The sequence below is a fragment of the Heptranchias perlo genome, chromosome 28 (assembly GCF_035084215.1).
Source record: "Heptranchias perlo isolate sHepPer1 chromosome 28, sHepPer1.hap1, whole genome shotgun sequence".
NCBI lineage: Eukaryota > Metazoa > Chordata > Chondrichthyes > Hexanchiformes > Hexanchidae > Heptranchias > Heptranchias perlo.
In genome coordinates, this window is record NC_090352.1 from 6876865 (window position 1) to 6896001 (window position 19137).

A 19137-nucleotide genomic window follows, 5' to 3' on the forward strand; every position below is an offset into this window, starting at 1 on the left:
TGTGGCCATTGGGCAAGAAGGGGACTGGGCTCAGCTGTGATGTCCCTGCGGGGAAATGACACCCACACTTGGCTTATCCATGAGGGGTAGAGGAAGTGAGAGACCTTGGAGTGCATGTGCACAGGTCCCTGAAGGTGGCAGTACAGGTAGATAAGGTTGTGAAGAAGGCATACGGAATGCTCTCCGTTATTAGCCGAGGTATAGAATACAAAAGCAGGGATGTAATGATGGAACTGTATAAAAAGCTGGTAATGCCACAGCTGGAGTATTGTGCGCAGTTCTGGTCACCACATTACAGGAAGGACGTAATTGCTTTGGAGAGAGTGTAGAGAAGATTTATAAGAATGTTGCCAGGGCTTGAAAATTGCAGCTACGAGGAGAGATTGGATAGGCTGGGGTTGTTTTCCTTGGAGCAGAGGAGACTGAGGGGAGACTTGATTGAGGTGTTCAAAATTATGAGGGGCCCAGATAGAGTAGACAGGAAGTACCTATTTCCCCTAGCGGAGAGTTCAAGAACTAGAGGACATAGATTTAAGCTGATTGGCGGAAGGATTAGAGGGGACATGAGGAAAAGCTTTTTTACCCAGAGGGTGGTGGGTGTATGGAATTCACTGCCCGAATTGGTGGTAGAGGCAGGGACCCTCAACTCTTTTTAAAAATACCTGGACCTGCACCTAAAGTGCTGTAAGCTGCAGGGCTACGGACCAGGTGCTGGAAGGTGGGATTAGAACGGGCACCTGGTTGTTCTTCGAGCCGGCGTGGACACGATGGGCCGAATGGCCCCCTTCTGTGCTGTATCTTTTCTATGGTTCTATGGTTCTATGAAGAATGGCTACTTGGACACAGTACCATAGGATACGTGTTGACTGTGGAACTGGACCTTAGCATGGGTCAGAAGGAAGGGTGAAATAGAGATCGTTTACAAATTAACCCAAACAATTTGTTTTTAAAAGCAGTGTTTGAGATTTCAGTTTTAAGCCCAGAGGGCTATACTTTAATAGCATGTTATGTGATAAACCTGTGACATATGATATTTAGCCAATAAATGAGAACATCCTTACCTAAAACCTTGTAGTAATTCAATGAAAGCTTTGAAAACCAATCTTCTTGACCTACTTAACAATAGATCCCTCGATGTGTGTCCAGTAATTTTGAATACCTGATCTCTCAAGTTAAGAAAAAAAAATGTCAGTCAAAAAACAAATGGAACCAATCAGACAGCATTGTACAAGCTATGAATTTTCTCTCTCTCAAGCCTGCAACTAACAAAACTTGCAACTTTGTGTTGGCTCAGGATTGACGTACAGTTCAGGCTTTAGTTGGCTGCTAAACTCCACATTCATCATGACTGGATTCAAAGGGATATCTATCCAGCCAACATTAAGCAAAACAAAGGCATTTTTGTCACACCCTCACATAATCTTACAGCTCTTTCATTGTATCTCACGCATGTCCATACTTCAGCAAGCACATATTCAAGCTACGCATTGAAAGTCTTCAAATCTTTAGAAATGCTGAAAATAGCCTTTGCAAGGAAGTGACAAACCAAAAGCCAGGGAAGACAAGCACAATGCACAGGCACAAAATGGAGTCTGTGGGCAAGTGGAGAAGTGCAACAGTACCCGACCCCCTGTTTGATGCTGAATTCTAAGTGCTGCTGCATGGCGAGTGTGAGGAGGGTTTGCCCCGTTTGGCACTATAGGGGGCACCCTCTCCACTAGACAGCAGAGCATCATGCCTAGCAGAAGCTGGCAGTCAGGTACAATGCAGTGTGTAGTACCTGCAGCACTGGGAACTGAAATACAAATAGAGTATGCTGGAATCACTCGGCAGGTCAGGCAGCATCTGTGGCGAGAGGAATGTTTCAGGTTGATGATGTTTTTTATTGTGTTTTATGCATACCCATATTTCGCAGGGCATACATTCTAGCTACAATGTGAGAGCCTTGCCATATTCAAATCTTCACACATCAAACTATTGTAATACAGATATGGTCACACTCAGGATGGGCTTCAATTTGAACATGTGTCAGTCTTTACCATTCCCCCTTGTACTTTGGGAAATGCACGCATGTGGGAATGAGCTACCGGGATAACAGTGAGGGCAGTGGTGACCTGGCCAACCATTGGCACTGCTGTCTGTACCTTGCAAGATGGCTGCTGGTACCTTTGCTGTAAATGGCAAAGCTCTGCAATTGGCTCCTTGCTGTCCTGGAGCAAGCTGAGGCCGTTATCCTCAGTCATTAGTGGGTGTTTCAAGGCCTGCAAATATAGCCTGGGCCTGATAATCTCCATAGCGTGCTTTCTTTCATCTAGTGTCAGCACTGTGAAATATTGTATTGTAATACGGTGTCGGGCGTAACTCAGTGGTAACATTCTCGCCTGAGTTAGAAAGTCGTGGGTTCAAGCCCCACTCCAGAGACTTGAACACAATTGGATAAGGGCCGTTTTGGGGCACAGGTAGCATGATGCACTATTGCCCTGCGCCCAATGACCCCTGCACAGGCAGGACACAAGTTTCGGCCTGCCCGAGGACTTACCTTGCAATCAGCGTTCCATTCCAGGCCTTGCACATGGAATCAATGTAATTCACACTTCCCACCACTAGGGGGAAGCTCAATCTCTTAAAGGGAGGATGTTTCTTAGAAATCTCTTAAAGGTAGCTGGAACCTGTTATTTGCTGAAAATAGCAGTCTACTGTCTGCACAGAGTCTGAATAGAGATCAAACATCACACACGTAAAACATGGATGCAGGTCCCATCCCTATGTTTACAAACTGATGAGTCATGTTAAAACATTGAATAATGATTGCGCATTACTAAATCCCATATCCTCCAATCTGCTCACCAGACCTCACCAATCTGCCGATCTGAGTTGGTACCAGGCCTGCGAGAGTGCGTACACCAAGGTTCTCTGCTGGTGCGCTAGAGACCTTGGTGCAAGAGGTGGACAGAAGGAGGGACATCCTATATCCGCTGTGAGGGTGGGGGGAGGGGGTGGTGGCAAGAGGCCCTCCAGACATATATCCAAAAGGTAGTGGGAGGCAGTGGGGGACGAAGTCAATGCCAGACACACAGCATCATGAACATGGATACAGTGCAGGAAGAAGTTCAATGCTTTGCCATGTGTGGTCAAGGTGAGTGAGGTCAACTGTCACGTGGCGTCTCCTACCAACTGCACCACGTACTACACCCCCATCACCCACACACCAATAAACTCTTTCCATCAGTACTCAACTCTTCCAATCAGATGCTTCCTCTCACCCTTACACATTACCACTGTTTCAAGCCGCCCACCCACAACTCACAGGCCACACACACAGGCAGCTATTCAACCATAAGAGGTATATCACCCAGACACACGTCCCGCTTTCTTGCAGGAGAAGGTGGCGCATATCAGGAGGCAGCAAGTGGCAGTGGCATTTAGCCCCTCGAGCCTGTTCCACCATTCAATGAGATCATGGTGGACCTGTGACCTAACTCCATATACCCACCTTAGCCCCATATCCCTTCATACTCTTGATGCACAGAAATCTATCAATCTCAGATTTAAAATTCACAAGTGAGCTAGCATCAACTGCCATCTGCAGAAGAGCATTCCAAACGTCTCCCACCCTCTGCATGTAGAAGCATTTCCTAACTTCACTCCTGCACCTCCCGGCTCTAAATGTTGGGCTATGTCCCTGTGTCCTAGTATTGAAGTCTAGGAGACCTCCAAAAACAGTTACAAATGTCTCGGCAGCCAGAAGCAATAATCCAGCCACTAACCTGTAAATCCTGCATGGTCCCTTTAAATAGCGCTGGTGGGGGGTCCTCCAGGCACTCTAAGACATGTTCAGATGGTCAGAGTTAAGACTGTGCGTTGAGTTGAGCGTTAAGTCCCAAAATGGTGTCTATCACTTTAAATCAGTGTTGTACACTGATTGAAACCATTTTCCCCCTACTTTACATGATTCCAGCGTTCGTTGTCTGCGCCTGTGCTAACTCCTATACCAAAATGGCGTCAGGCGCACGTCACGCTGGAAACGTGCATGCGCATCCAAGACACCATCTTGGATGTCAGACAGGCCGTGTAGCGCCGAAACAACGGGTGCTATAAGGCCCAATTTAGCACCCACAATCTCAGCGGACACTCCACTGCAGTAGTGAGGGAGTGCTGCACTATCAGAGGTGCGTCCTTCGAATGAGTCATTAAACCGAGGCCTCGTCTGCTCTCTAAGGTGGACATAAAAGATCCCATGGCACTATTTTGAAGAAGAGCAGGGAAGTTCTCCCCCGTCCTGACCAATATTTATCCCTCATCCAAAATCACTAAAACAGATTATCTGATCATTATCACATTGTTGTTTGTGGAACCTTACTGTGCACAAATTAGCTGCTGCATTACCTACATTACAACAATGATGACACTTCAGAAATACTTCATTGGCTGTATAACACTTTGGCATGTCCTGAGGTCATGAAAGATGCTGTATAAATGCAAGTCTTTCTTTCTTTTTTGTATTTGAGACATTTTAAAAACTTACCTTATGAAATAAAGAGAATTGAGCCCCAAATTTTTCTCAAAAACCAACAAAAAAAAATTCAGATATATGGAAAAAGTGTTAACTAAAAACAGCACACTAACAAGTTCTGTGACAATGTCACAGCTCCTTTGCCCATGTGACTTCCCTTGCTCCCATTTGTGAAACTCTGCTATGCACACATTTTTCTGCCACGTCTGCCTGCAGAACAACAGTCACTGCACTTCACAGGGTAATTAATTGTGAAGCGTTTTAGGACGTCCTGAGGATGTGCTAAGTCGCTACATAATTGAAAAGTTCTTTCTCTCTTCTTTCTTTTCTTGCCCATGTCTGCACTAAGGTTCTTATGTAAGTCTGTACTAGCAAATCTTTGATGTACTCTTGAAAACAAATATGAAGTATATTAAGCAGATATGAAACACAAAATAAATAGAATGTACAAGGTAATTGAAACCTGCAGCTGAGCTAATTGCTTGAGGAAGAAGGCTATTTTTTTCTTTCCCAGGAGAGATCTACAGATGTCATCGAGCTTTGATGCGGCATCCTGTATATATTTATTACCTTGTCCTCAGGGCTATCTTCTTCAATATCCAGATTCTTCTTGTCTTGTGGCAGAAAAGAATGGCCTGAGAAAAAGTCCTGCGTGCATTGGAAAGGTGATAGCCTCCCTGATGGTTTATTATTGTACTTACACTACACATCACAAATTTTGTTTCCCTGTTGTGTGTCAAGTAACTGAAGATTTCTATTGCAAAGTAAGAACTAATTATGATAAGGATGGGAGAAAATCAGGAGGAATCAAAGGGATGAAATACAGCATGCTATAACACCGTACTGTAACACTGTACTGTAATACCGTATTATAACACCGTACTGTAACACCGTACTGCAACACCATATTATAACACTGTACTGTAACACCGTATTATAACACTGTACTGTAATACCGTATTATAACACTGTACTGTAATACCGTATTATAACACTACTGTAACACCGTACTGTAATACCGTATTATAACACCGTACTGTAACACCGTACTGCAACACCGTATTATAACACTGTACTGTAATACCGTATTATAACACCGGACTGTAACACCGTATTATAACACTGTACTGTAATACCGTATTATAACACCGTACTGCAACACCGTATTATAACACTGTACTGTAATACCGTATTATAACACCGGACTGTAACACCGTATTATAACACTGTACTGTAATACCGTATCATAACACCGTACTGCAACACCGTATTATAACACTGTACTGTAATACCGTATTATAACACCGGACTGTAACACCGTATTATAACACTGTACTGTAATACCGTATTATAACACCGTACTGTAACACTGTATTATAACACCGTACTGCAACACTGTACTGTAATACCGTATTATAACACCGTACTGTAACACCGTACTGTAACACCGTATTATAACACCGTACTGTACCACCGTATTATAACACCGTACTGTAACACCGTATTATAACACCGTATTATAACACCGTACTGCAACACTGTACTGTAACACCATATTATAACACCGTACTGTAACACTGTATTATAACACCGTATTATAACACCGTACTGCAACACTGTACTGTAACACCGTATTATAACACTGTACTGTAACACCGTATTATAACACCGTATTATAACACCGTGCTGCAACACTGTACTGTAACACCGTATTATAACACTGTACTGTAACACCGTATTATAACACCGTATTATAACACCGTACTGCAACACTGTACTGTAACACCGTATTATAACACTGTACTGTAACACCGTATTATAACACCGTATTATAACACCGTACTGTAACACCGTACTGTAACACCATATTATAACACCGTACTGCAACACCGTATTATAACACCGTACTGTAACACCGTACTGCAACACCATATTATAACACCATACTGCAACACTGTACTGCAACACTGTGCTGTAACACCGTGTTGTAACACTGTACTGTAACACCGTACTGTAACGCTGTACTGCAACACCATATTATAACACCGTACTGTAACGATGTACTGCAACACCGTATTATAACACCGTACTCCAACACTGTACTGTAACACCGTATTATAACACTGTACTGCAACACTGTACTGTAACACCGTATTATAACACTGTACTGTAACACCGTATTATAACACTGTACTGCAACTGTACTGTAACACCGTATTATAACACTGTACTGCAACACTGTACTGTAACACCACATTATAACACTGTACTGCAACACTGTACTGTAACACCGTATTATAAAACTGTACTGCAACACTGTACTGTAACACCGTATTATAACACTGTATTGCAACACTGTACTGTAACACCATATTATAACACTGTACTGTAACACCATATTATAACACTGTACTGTAACACCGTAATATAACACTGTACTGTAACACTGTACAAGGGAGTTAAGAATAGAGTCACCAAAGCAGAGTAACACAGTGACTATATAAAAATAGCTGGCCCCTAAAATCCACGAATCTCGCTCCACTGACAATGGCTAAATGGGACATCTGCTCACTGGCCTGTTGCATCCCTGACTGAGTCTGCCCACCTGGGGTCATGGGCATTTGCATAAATTGGTAGGTGCCCGTTCTATTTGAAATGCAGCTGGGGTGCCCACCTTTGGGGGCGAGGAAACTGATTGCAGAGCCTCCGCTTTGTGCGTGGCGACTGTTGTGACATGTGGTACCAAGCCGACTGTTTCTCAGTGATGCTGCATTGGAAGGAGTAAATGAGGATGCCTAGGTGCCTTCCTGTCTACTACTTATATCAATATCAGGGTGAATGGTCTGGGGTGAGGGGAAGGTACACATCTGTACTGCCTAGAGGGTGCATCAATGTTCCCTGTCCATGTGTACAGACACCTGTGGGCTTGGCCTTCCAGTTTTGCTATGACCACCTGAATTTTATAAAATCCCACGATGAAGACACTCCTCCCCAAAATTCTCTTTGTACTTATCAACAGCGGAAGAATTATACATTTATAGATTAACGCTTGGATGTTGTCGTATCTCAAACTGTAAGCTCTGGGCTCCTTACCAGAGGGTTTGTGAGTTTTGAACCCAGCTTTGGCTGATTATAATTGATGTAATCTGGTGCTCCCAATCAGGTCACTTCAGCAACCACTCCTGGAAGTGCAACACTTGTTCTCAGGGTAGACACTCCATTCCTACCCCACAGACACGTCCCTCCAGGAACTGCGCTGACAGTGGCCACCACACAAAGCCCAAGTCCCGTCTGCCTCTTTACGGATGAAGAGGAAATATGACAACAGAAGCAGCAAGCTGAAAAATGGACAATAGATAAATTACAAAAAGCGATTTCTTTTTTTCTGTAATGCTTATTCTCTTTTTTTTTCTTCTCTCTTTCGCATGTTCAATCTGGATTTTTGTCTGTTTCTCATGTTTTTAATTTCAAATTAATGAGAGAAAATAAAAATAATGGGAGAATAAGAGAAAGCTTGCTCTTCTCCCATGTTTACTTTCTGTTCCATTAAGTCTTCATTTAATTTGCCATATCTCTAATATTTTTTTCTCTCATGCTGTCTCTATCTCATGCTCTCACTCTCTTTCTTTCATGCTCTCTTTTTCTTATGCTCTTTCTCATGCTTTTTCTTTCTCTTTCAGGTTCTCTCTCTTTCAGGTTCTCTCTCATTCTCCCTTTCTGTCAAACTCACTTTCTCTCATGCTCTTTTAAGCTTTTTTTTTCTTGTGATTTCTCTTACTCTCACACTCTTGTTTCCATTTTGTCTCTCTCTTGCATTTGCTTTCTCACTCTTTCTTTTTTTTAAAAAAAGACTTGAGAGCAAGCCCCACATCCTTCCTGTGAATCTCCAGGCTGCATTTGTACTCTAACAATGTAACAGCCCTGAGAGGAGATTCTTTTTCTGGACCATGACAGATGGAAATGTGATAAAATCTGAACTAATAGAGAAATTGCTGTCTGCTTTTTAACTCTGGAATGGAATTCAGAAAACTTCCTGTGGCGTGGATTGTGGGAATTCTTCATACTGATTCCAGTTATAGATGTCTAAACCCTACCCTTTTGAGCTCTCCAACAGCAGTGCCTTCTGGGCATTGTCTGGGAAAAGCACAGACGTAAAGGACTTTGCTTCCTCCGAAGAACTGAAATGACAGGGTTTTCGAGATTGATCATTTATTTATATTTTCTCTCCTCTCCTCCTGAAATTCCACAGGTAACCCGAGCATGAAGCCGCTGAAAACCCCAGCAAAACGGCTGAAAAGAGCCACCTGTGCTGTTTCCATGTGTGAGCCTAGGCAGTGAGTATTACATAGGAACAGGAGTAGGCCATTCAGCCCCTCGTGCCTGCTCCGCCATTTGATAAGATCATGGCTGATCTGTTATCTAACTCCATATACCTGCCTTTGGCCCATATCCCTTAATACCTTTGGTTGCCAAAAAGCTATCTATCTCACATTTAAATTTAGCAATTGAGCTAGCATGAATTGCCGTTTGCGGAAGAGAGTTCCAAACTTCTACCACCCTTTGTGTGTAGAAACGTTTTCTAATCTCACTCCTGAAAGGTCTGGCTCTAATTTTTAGACTGTGCCCCCTACTCCTAGAATCCCCAATCAGCGGAAATAGTTTTTCTCTATCCACCCTGTTTCCCTCAATATCTTATAAACTTCGATCAGATCACCCCTTAACCTTCTAAACTCTAGAGAATACAACCCCAATTTGTGTAATCTCTCCTCGTAACTTAACCCTTGAAGTCCGGGTATCATTCTAGTAAACCTACGCTGCACTCCCTCCAAGGCCAATATGTCCTTCCGAAGGTGCAGTGCCCAGAACTGCTCACAGTACTCCAGGTGCGGTCTAACCAGGGTTTTGTATAGCTGCAGCATAACTTCTGGTAGGTTATTTGACCATAAAGAGTGGAACATCACAGTTTAGCCTGATGCTTTCCTCACCAGATCTCCATGTATGCTCTTTCGACTGATCACAAATATGAGTGTTTTTTTTTAACTCTCCCTAGCCCAGCATTTGTTGAAGGTAATTGTGACACCCGAACTGAGCTCAGCACACAGCACACATTGGGAATCAAATCTGCACTGGTTCTGGTTGAACTATGCAGCGTAATGTTCAATTCCATATAAACCCTCTTTCAAGCTTACCAGATGTGGTGTGAAACCAAATAGTGTACATGTTACACAATGCTTCATAAAATCTTCCTTGTGGTATGAATTACAGATTAAAAAGATCAATACAATTATGAACCAGGAGAATGAACAGGAGAACTTTAAAAAAAAATGTATAAAGAAAATAAGCTTGACTTAGATTCCAAAACATTAAAGGGATAATTTTCTGCTTTTGTGCTGCCGACGCAGAACATTGCACAATAATCGGAATATTGGACGAGGAGGATTGGACCTCTGTTGCACAACCCGATCATTGTGTTTCTGAAGAAAAATCAAGCGTGCTGCCTGCATAACCTCTACATCTAATATTCTGATATGCGCCCTGGCATGTGATGCTCTGTGCTGGGAGTTACAGGGGACACATTCCTGTTTCAAATCTATTTTGAAAAAATTCAACCACAAATAAAAAAGCCCTAGATGTGAAGAAAGAATAATACATTCCAACAATGCACAGTATTAGGCCACTATTAAAACAGTGTTCATTTGCATTCATCTCAAAATCCTACTGCCTAGTGGTATGGTACTGGACTAGCAACCCACAGGTTATGAGTTCAAATCCCAGTAAGACAAACTATGAAACTTAATTTAGTAAGTTGTATAATTTATGGGCTATGATGCCTGCTGGATTGTTGTAAAAACCCTACTGGTTCACTAATGGCCTTCAGGGAAGGGAACCTATCACCCCTGTCTGGTCTGGCCAACATGTGACTCCAATCCTCCACTATGTGGTTGACTCTTAATGCCCTCAAATCCCAATAACAAATGCTGCTAAAAACTGGAATTCCTTAACTTCCTTGGGCTATTAAACCCCAAACTTGCCATCATGTAACCCTTAATTCTTGATTTATGTCACCTTCTCTTCTACTCTTACAGGACATTGTGGTATCCTAGACTATGGATCTTGGTCCTGCACCTAGGCTTCTCAATAAAATAATGAAAAGAAGCAGGCACATGCAATTGTGATCTTTGTTGATAGGAAGCTTGCTCTCCCATAATGAGTGGCAAAGTTCTTAAACTTACAGGATACTGTAAAGATCGAGTTGACCTTTTGAGCATTGTACTGAAGCATGATACCTAATGAGATCAGAGGAGAGCAGGCAAGGTGAATTCATGCAGTGGTTGAAATCACCAATGATGGGGTGCAAAGACACAGGGAGGACATTTTGGTTAGGAAGGTTCCCAGGGCCAGGAAATACAGTAAACAATGATCTTGAAGGAGAGGTCGGAAGGGTGGTGGAGAGTGAGATGTCCGAACATGGAGAAATTGCCAGAGGAGTATGGGGATAAGCCAAGATAAGATCATCTCCACTACTTTGTGGTTTACTTAGTCTTCTCAACTATTTCTTCATCTTGATGTTCTCCTGTACTGTAGACCTCGGCCTTTCTCAGTAAAAAAATGGAAGCAATTACCCACACTAGGATATATACAGGAGGATGCATCAGCATATGTCCTTGATTATGCAAGGGAAAATGATTATTAATGACCCCCCCTCAAGAAATTATCTATTAATCCCAAAACTAAAGTAAAGCCTACTGTACTGGCAATTAATAGAAACGCAGGATATTGCAATACTGCTGTAGTGTTATAAGCATTTGTTCAAAAGGTATTCACTGTAACCTAGTTCATTTCTTTTCTGTAGGTGGGAAAGAAAGCAGAGATTATAGACAAAGATCACAAGGTATTGTTAGGAATGCAATGCTGCAGCCAAGTGTTTGTCGAACAAGGTATCATTGTTTAAAAACAATTGGCGAAGTTTGTTGGCAAAACACAGCTCCACAAAAAATATAAAATAAAACTGCTAAATAAGGACAAACAAAAGCGGAGTCAAAGCCTGTCTGTTGCCTTATGAAAGATCTTGCTTTGGGAAAGTTGCCAACCATCAATGTCAAACCCTACTACCGGGGTGAGTACTTCATAATGGAGGCTCTGATGCCTTCTCCATATTTCACCCACATAACAGTGAACAGGTTAGGGGTTTGACTGTGGGTGATAAATGTCCACTGGAATGAGTAATATACTCATTCACCTTTTGCTGAGCAACCCCTACCCCATCATACCTGGCAATTAGATAGTGAGTGAGCCTGCAGTTCAAAGGCACATTTTGATTTCAGGAGGAGACAGAAGGCGGGACACATATCACCTTCCAAAGTTCACAAGTCAGTACGGTCTGTAAACCTCTAAGCAACTCTTGAAAAGTTATGATAGCTCCTCGGTTCGCAACTTGCCATATTTAGTATGTAGACTCCAAAGTTTCTCACCTGCCTGAATTGTCTTGCAGTTTCTCCCCATTTCCAAAAATCCAGGCAGGCAGCTTTTACTGATAAACTTGCAATCTTCAAATGAAAGGCAACATGTTGGCATCTGTGCAATTAGGTAGTGTGTAAATACATTGCCCTGTCTGGCATTGAATCATACAGACTAGGAAGTCCTCAGCTTTAATCCCTGGTCTGAACTGAGTTAGAGGACTCTCGGCTGGTGCAGTAATTAATTTGGTTTACTGCCTATGGGAAAAGAAAAATCAACCTGGGTTCCCATACCTGATTAATGGAAATAAAAACCCTCACAGGAGCCTGGCTGCCAGCCAGACACATCCAGCATGACACCAGGCAGAAGTTACAACTAGTTCAGGAAAACAGCTGGACCTAGGCCCCTTAGAACCCATCTGTAATTTTAGAAAAGTTACTTGGATATTTTGGGCTAATGATAATAGTTTTCTTTTTAAGTACCAACAAGGGTATCATCACCGTATCATTAAGAAAGCTAGTTGAAAGAAAGAAAAAAAGTCTTGCATTTCTATAACGCATTTCATGACCTCAGGACATCCCAAAGCGCCTTACAACCAATGAATTACTTTTGAAGTGCAGTCACTGTTGTAATGTAGGAAACGCAGCAGACAATTTGCACACAGGAAGGTCCCACGAATAGGGGGATAAATATTGGCCAAGACACTAGGGAGAACTCTCCTATTTTTCTTCAAAATAGTGCCATGGGATCTTTTAAGTCCACCTTAGAGGGCAGACAGGGCCTCCGTTTAACATCTCATCCAAAAGCCCACACCTCCAACAGTGCAGCACTCCCTCAATACTACACTGAAGCATCAGCCCAGATTATGTGATCAATTCTCTGCAGTGGGACATGAACCCACAACCTTCAGATTCAAAGGCAAGAGTACTACCACTGAGCCACACTGACTCTTTAAGCATTACATTAAGGTGAAGCATTACAAGGATCAGCAATTTTTAAAAGACAAGGCGAATGCATCACCAAGCCCTTGGATTATTGTAAAATGATCGCACAGTGCTATATCCTCTAACAATATAAGAGATGCATTCTATTTTCCTTGATCTATTGAAGAAGTGCATCCTGATTGGTACAGATCAGTGAGGCCTGCGTAGCAGAAAGTGATCTGTGCAGGTGTGGTTGGGGTCAGCGGTAACACTGAAAGGGGGAAATCAAGAGAACTATCTTTAGAGTAAGATCTTTAGTCACTGTCCAAACAAAAAGGCAATGTGTTTTCCATAGAAACACTGCAATAAAACAATGATCAGAAAGAAAGGCTTGAGTTTCATATTCAATCCACCAAAGAAATGGGGTTACACAAACAAACATGCATTTTAATGGAGGACAAAGACATATGAAATCTGACAAATCGATGGGTTGATGTAGATTGATGGTCAGAAATCTGAGACAGTTTAAAGAACAGGTACTGTGAAAGCTCTTTTCATTTTTCTAGATCTCTATTATGTAGGAGTAGCAAACAAGGCATTACATTGAGATGCATAAAGGGAAGGAATGTCTAGTTCTGAGAAAGTTCCCCTGAACTTCTCTTCCCTTCTGATAATTAAATCTGTTTGCCATATTCTGTTAATAATAAGTCAGGTTCAAAGAGCAAGGCTCATAGCACAGGCTATGTTACCAGATATTGAGTATATCATGTTGCACTTTGATCGGTAGCGAGTAAGAGAGCAGATGAGATAAGTCAAAAAATAGTAATTAGTCAATGCCAAGTTTGGATTTTAAAAACTTATAGATTGTAGGAGGAAGAAATGACCAAAGAAATTAAGGAGTTTCCCAGCTTTGAATGGGAAGAATAAGGTAGAGTATGAGATGATGGGGTGAATCCTTATTTCAACACAATGAGGATGCAGGAAGCAGGAAGACTATGTGGGTTGCCATATTGGAAAGTTAAGAGGAACAAGGGAGAAAGATGTTATGATTTTAGGGCTGCACATATAATTCTCTTGTGCTCAACACCAAAGGTGACTGCCCTAAACACGCCTTCTCTCTTTACAATCCAAATGTAACATTGCCCTGGAGTTGAAGAATAACCTTTGTTATTGTAATTTATCACTGGAATTGATTCATGCCCTGTCGTGTAAAAGAATAAGTGCTCTATCAAACCATGAAGTAGACAATGAACGAATAGAAGTAAAAATTAAACGGTATCAGAAAATAAATACAGCAGATTTCATTAGATTACAGAATGTTTAATTTACACCTCCTTGGATACAAAATAATAAAAGATGTGGTCTTTCACAAACCCTCCTACTAATACTGAATCTGGACCAGAGCCCATAACACAAACTTATACATGACATTTAGTCTACTGTTACAGAGTCTTCATGGTCTGACCTTCACAGGAGCTGCAGTACAATGGAACAGGAAAAGTTAAAGAGCTGCAGCAGGCTAGGTGAGATGGGCCTCCTCAAACTGGGACACAGGAAATCAAAAAGATATCTTTCACAATTGAACAAAGCTATCAAATTAAAGCGATGATTTCCAGAACAGATGCTAGACACAAACCCTCAGCATGAATCCAAGCCATTTACCTCAAATTGATTATTTTGGGAACAATGCAAACAATTTGCTTGTACTTCTACTTGCTTTGCAGTCAATATCTATTGGCACGAGAAGAATACTCTGTCCCTGTGAACTAGTTCTTCACAATGGCATCTTCCTGGTGATGTTTGCATGTTTTAGCTGAACTGGCTGCTGCAGTGTACAAAATTTAAAGTGATAGGGGCTCGGTGGGAGGGGAACACTTTTCAACTGCCGGCTGGCCGTTTCTCGCCTGAAAAATAGGTGGCTGGCAGTTGAAAATCAGGGGCACCTCAACCACCCCACTGATGCCCAAGGCCAACCTATAAATGGGTGAGCAGCTCACCTACCCCAATCCAAATCATAGGAACATAGGGACAGGCGTAGGCCATTCAGCCCCTTGAGCCTGTTCCACCATTCATTTCAATTCACAAGATAAAACTGTTATTTTAGTGTCGGAATTCATATATAATGTACTGTTAAAATGATTTAAGGAACATTGTACTACCAGGAACAAAAACAATAAACTCTCTTACTTTAAAAACAAACTAACTGATTTCCCATGGTATTTCTCATGATGTGTTGGATGATTTGCTGTCTTATAAAGACGGGTCATTGTAACATGCTATTAAGGTGAAGTTGTATCCCTCAGAGGCCAAAAAGTCTAATTGTTGTTGGGTAAACACTGCATGAGGTCAGAGTATAATTGCTGGTGGTGAGGGAAGTTTGCAGATTGGCAAGTTTTGCAAATTTCAGGTTGCAGAATGAAACACCTGGCATTTCCTTTTTAAGTCCGATTGTCAAGCTCATTCAGAAGTTACAGGCATTCTGACTCCTATGTGAATATGGTATTTGCTGTTACTAGGGGAGTTTCTCTGTACATTGCAAATGATTGGCTTTCTTTCTCTTTTTTAATACTTCTTAGGTGTGACACATTAATTTGCATACAGCCAGATGTTACGGTGAAAACACACACTAGATGCACAGATGCACAAGGGTTTTCCCATGGCATTGCTCATGGTGAGTCAGGGATTATGCTGTTCCAGGGGCAGAAGTTCCACATAACCCAAACAGGTTGCTTAAAATTCTTCTGCTACTAATGAACTCCATGGTACTCATCATTCTCACCTCAAGCCTTGGACTTGGCCCTAAAGTTACATCCATTGCCTCCCACTGACTTCTGTATGAATATGACTTGAAATGAACACCCTTGTCATTATTTTATGGAAATAGGGGAGGCCTGCGTATCTTGAGTGAAAAAAATTGGAAAGAGGTTTGTAAGAGTTCTGCCTAGAGACAGTTAATCAAGTGTATTTGTTTGCTTCTTGGAAAGTAAATAATTAATATTTTCCTTACTCACCGCAGCTAGATAAATAAGTAGCTACCACAGTTGCATAGAAACAATTGTCATTTCTATAAATCATAAATTCTCAATATAAGAAAAGCAGGTGCTGCAATCATCCCCCTCTCTATCATCCAGCTTCTCTCTCTATAGCAAGTAGAGGAACCAGGTAGTGCAAAGGAGAAGGGGTGCACATCTTCGTTGTCTCCTGCTAATATCACTTTTGTTATTTAACCATCTCCTGTTTTTCACTTAAGCACTTTACAGGTCATTCTATTTCTTCCTTCGTGTGTTTTTCCCCTCCCCTTCCCCTTCTCTGTACCTTCTTAAATGCTGTACATCTGTAATATCTTCCAGTTCTGATGAAGGGATCACATCTGAAACATCAATTTGTCTGCTCTCTCCACAGATGCTGACTGACCTGCTGAGTGTTTCCAATATTTTCTGGTTTTCTTTCAGATTTCCTGAATCTGCAGTATTTTACTTTTTCTGTTCCATACTTGGTTGCTAAGAGATGGATGAACACAGTCACAGTGGACTCTCCTTCTGATCTATTTCCTCTTTATACAGGGGAATTGCCCAGAGTTGTCAGTGATTTAATTTTGGACTGGACAGTCTGATTTTTCAATCGGCTGTTTGGAATTTCTAAACCTCCAAATATGTTTCATTTTAAACTGAGGTCCAGTTTTGCTATCTCCAATTATAAAAGTTTTCATCATGAAAGAGTACTGAATGTTTTTGCATTTTGTTCATCAGGTTATTATGGCATTTGTTCATGTCTTGGTAAAGCGAAATGCATTGACTGAAGTTGCCATCAGAACACAAAAAAACCATCAGGCACATGATTAATGTGTTAAACTAACTTTAAATTTGACAGGCAATGATCAATTCATGTGTTTTTTAAAAATGTGTTACCAGCTGGTTTTGAAGCAACATGAGACCTTATTCATATCAATAGTCAACTTGGGAACTGATATTTCTATGAGTGAATATAATCTCTCTGTCTCCAATTAGCATTCCTGTCCCTTTTATATATGGCAGCTTTTCAGAAGAGTAAAGTGATACAGAGTGGATTGAATCTTACCCTGAGGATTCAAACACATATAAAACTCCAGGCCTAACCTTCTTGATTGGTGGAATATCCAATAAGTTGAGAAATACCAGGCATTTCACCTGCCACAGGGTATCCAAACTGTCGCTTTTTATACTAGCCAGTATGACACCTTATGAGATGTGTTAGAAGAGCCTGAGAAGCTCATACTTCCCTGGCTGGGATACAATAAAAAGCTCATCATCTCATAGACCATTCTCTTACCTCTAGACTCCAAACTTTATCCATCACAACCTTTCTTGTATCTCTCTATTGTATTGATACTATGTTCAATGTTCCTCTGAGTCTACCTCTTTTGTTCTTCTGAAGCTACAAATATATCTACATGCTCTTCCTCATTCCTACACTTTCACTGAGTTGAAATTACCAGTCTCTTGCTCTCACTCATTCTTTGTCAAAACTCCTCAAAAGTATGGAACTTCTTACATCTTGCAGTCTTTCCTTCCTCCTTCAGTCTTTTAAAATCCAAGCTTGGCATTACTGGATCACTACTTCCTGACTCACCTCATCTCTTTACTTTATGCACCTTTGATGGTACCTGCAATATGCACCTTGGCTCTACATCTTGGTTTCTCAACAAAATGTAAACGATAACAAGAGCATACATTTCACAAGCTTAGTCCTGGTAGCTTCTGGAAGCATGGAATGATTTGAAGAAATTATTGTGGGCACCTATGGATGACAGGTTTTCTATTGCCTGATGCACCCTTCAGTAACTTTGTTTCAACAACTGATGCACTCTCCTGCATTTGAATTTCTACATACAAGGGAGTTTGAGATGGCATGGCCTGCAATAGAGTTCCATTCACAAAATGATATGCAGAACCTCGCCCTGTATGGACCTTTTTTTAATTTGATATTTTTATGTGAGATTCACACCTATAATGTTGGATTGATTTAATTCATTGAGCACAGTAGGGGGCTTAACTAAACAGACCATGTAGTTGTGTGGCTGCCATACCAAGGGGGAAAGGTTCCACTTTTAAGGTGGTAGCTTTGATTGGCAGCTCGGTGAAGTAATCGTTGACTCAGAGAAATGGAGTAAGGGCGAAGGTTAAGTTTGTGGCTTCCTCTCTCACTGGAGGAAAACAGTCTGCAGCAGGTTTGGGTCTGGAACAGTATAAGAGGCAGGAATGTCTCACCTTCTAAGTTAGTGCCAGTCAGGCCTTTATTGAAGGGCAATGTTTGCATAATTTATTATTTTTAATGTTATGAGGAGCAATAGGAAATCGGTAAAACTCACTGTGAAAATGGTATTCTGTTCATTCAAGTAAAATAAACTACTTGGTTAGTTTATAATTGGCCTCATCTGATGAGCACTCATCAGTCTGACTTGTGAAAGACAAGAGAAGCACAGGTATATTCATGGTATCCAGTACACACAAGAGCTTTATTATTATAACCTCTGGGTCACTATTATGTAACTAGATACCGGGCAGTAAAAGTATACCCCTGATCATATGGGACATGGGGTATGCTTGTGGGAGTTGATTGATAATACTGAATCCGAGAGACTACCTAGTTTAGACCTGAAATTTGTAACGGTGTTACTTTGCCATTTTTACTAAGGCTAAAAAAACTGAGCAACTCACCAGCAGACAAGTAGCAGTAACATATTAACTTTCCATCTCCAAACCTTCATTAATTCTTTGGCTTCTTCCTTCGTTCCATCCTTTTCAGTCTGTCAGAACTCTTCTCTAACTCTACTGCCTGAAACATATTTTCTTCCTTTTGAAAATTAATTCCCTACTCCCTGATGGCTTGGTGAGTAAGTGTGATATGGAACAGAGCTATACAGTCCATAAGGTCCTAAGTTCAATCTCTGGTTAGTGCTTAATCCAAGGAAATACTTCAGGTACTACAATTAGCCTGAGCACACACAGGCTAGGAAGGGGGAAAAAAATCAGACAGGGTTCCCACTCCTGATCATTATCCAGTGATTCCTGCTGGAAACATGTGTGTGCGTGTGTATTTGGATGTGAGGGCAGAATCAACCTTGGCTATGATACCCTTCATAGTCAAACAAAGTCCTTGCCCCCCATCACAAACTCCGTGCCTTTGCCATGGATTCTATCCCCCTTCCTGGCCAGGCTCTCAGGCTGAATAAGACTGTTCACAACCTCGGCATCCCATTTGACC

General features: G+C 41.6%; 1 long non-coding RNA gene across 1 annotated transcript; it reads right to left on the reverse strand.

Moving 5' to 3' along the window:
- Nucleotides 1-1066: 1066 nt before the first annotated feature.
- Nucleotides 1067-18756, reverse strand: LOC137299245 (uncharacterized). Its single transcript, XR_010957852.1, has 3 exons — nucleotides 18591-18756; nucleotides 7607-7851; nucleotides 1067-1164 (listed from the first exon to the last, which is right to left on the reverse strand). It is a non-coding gene; the product is annotated as an uncharacterized lncRNA (long non-coding RNA).
- Between the last annotated feature and the right edge of the window lie 381 nt (nucleotides 18757-19137).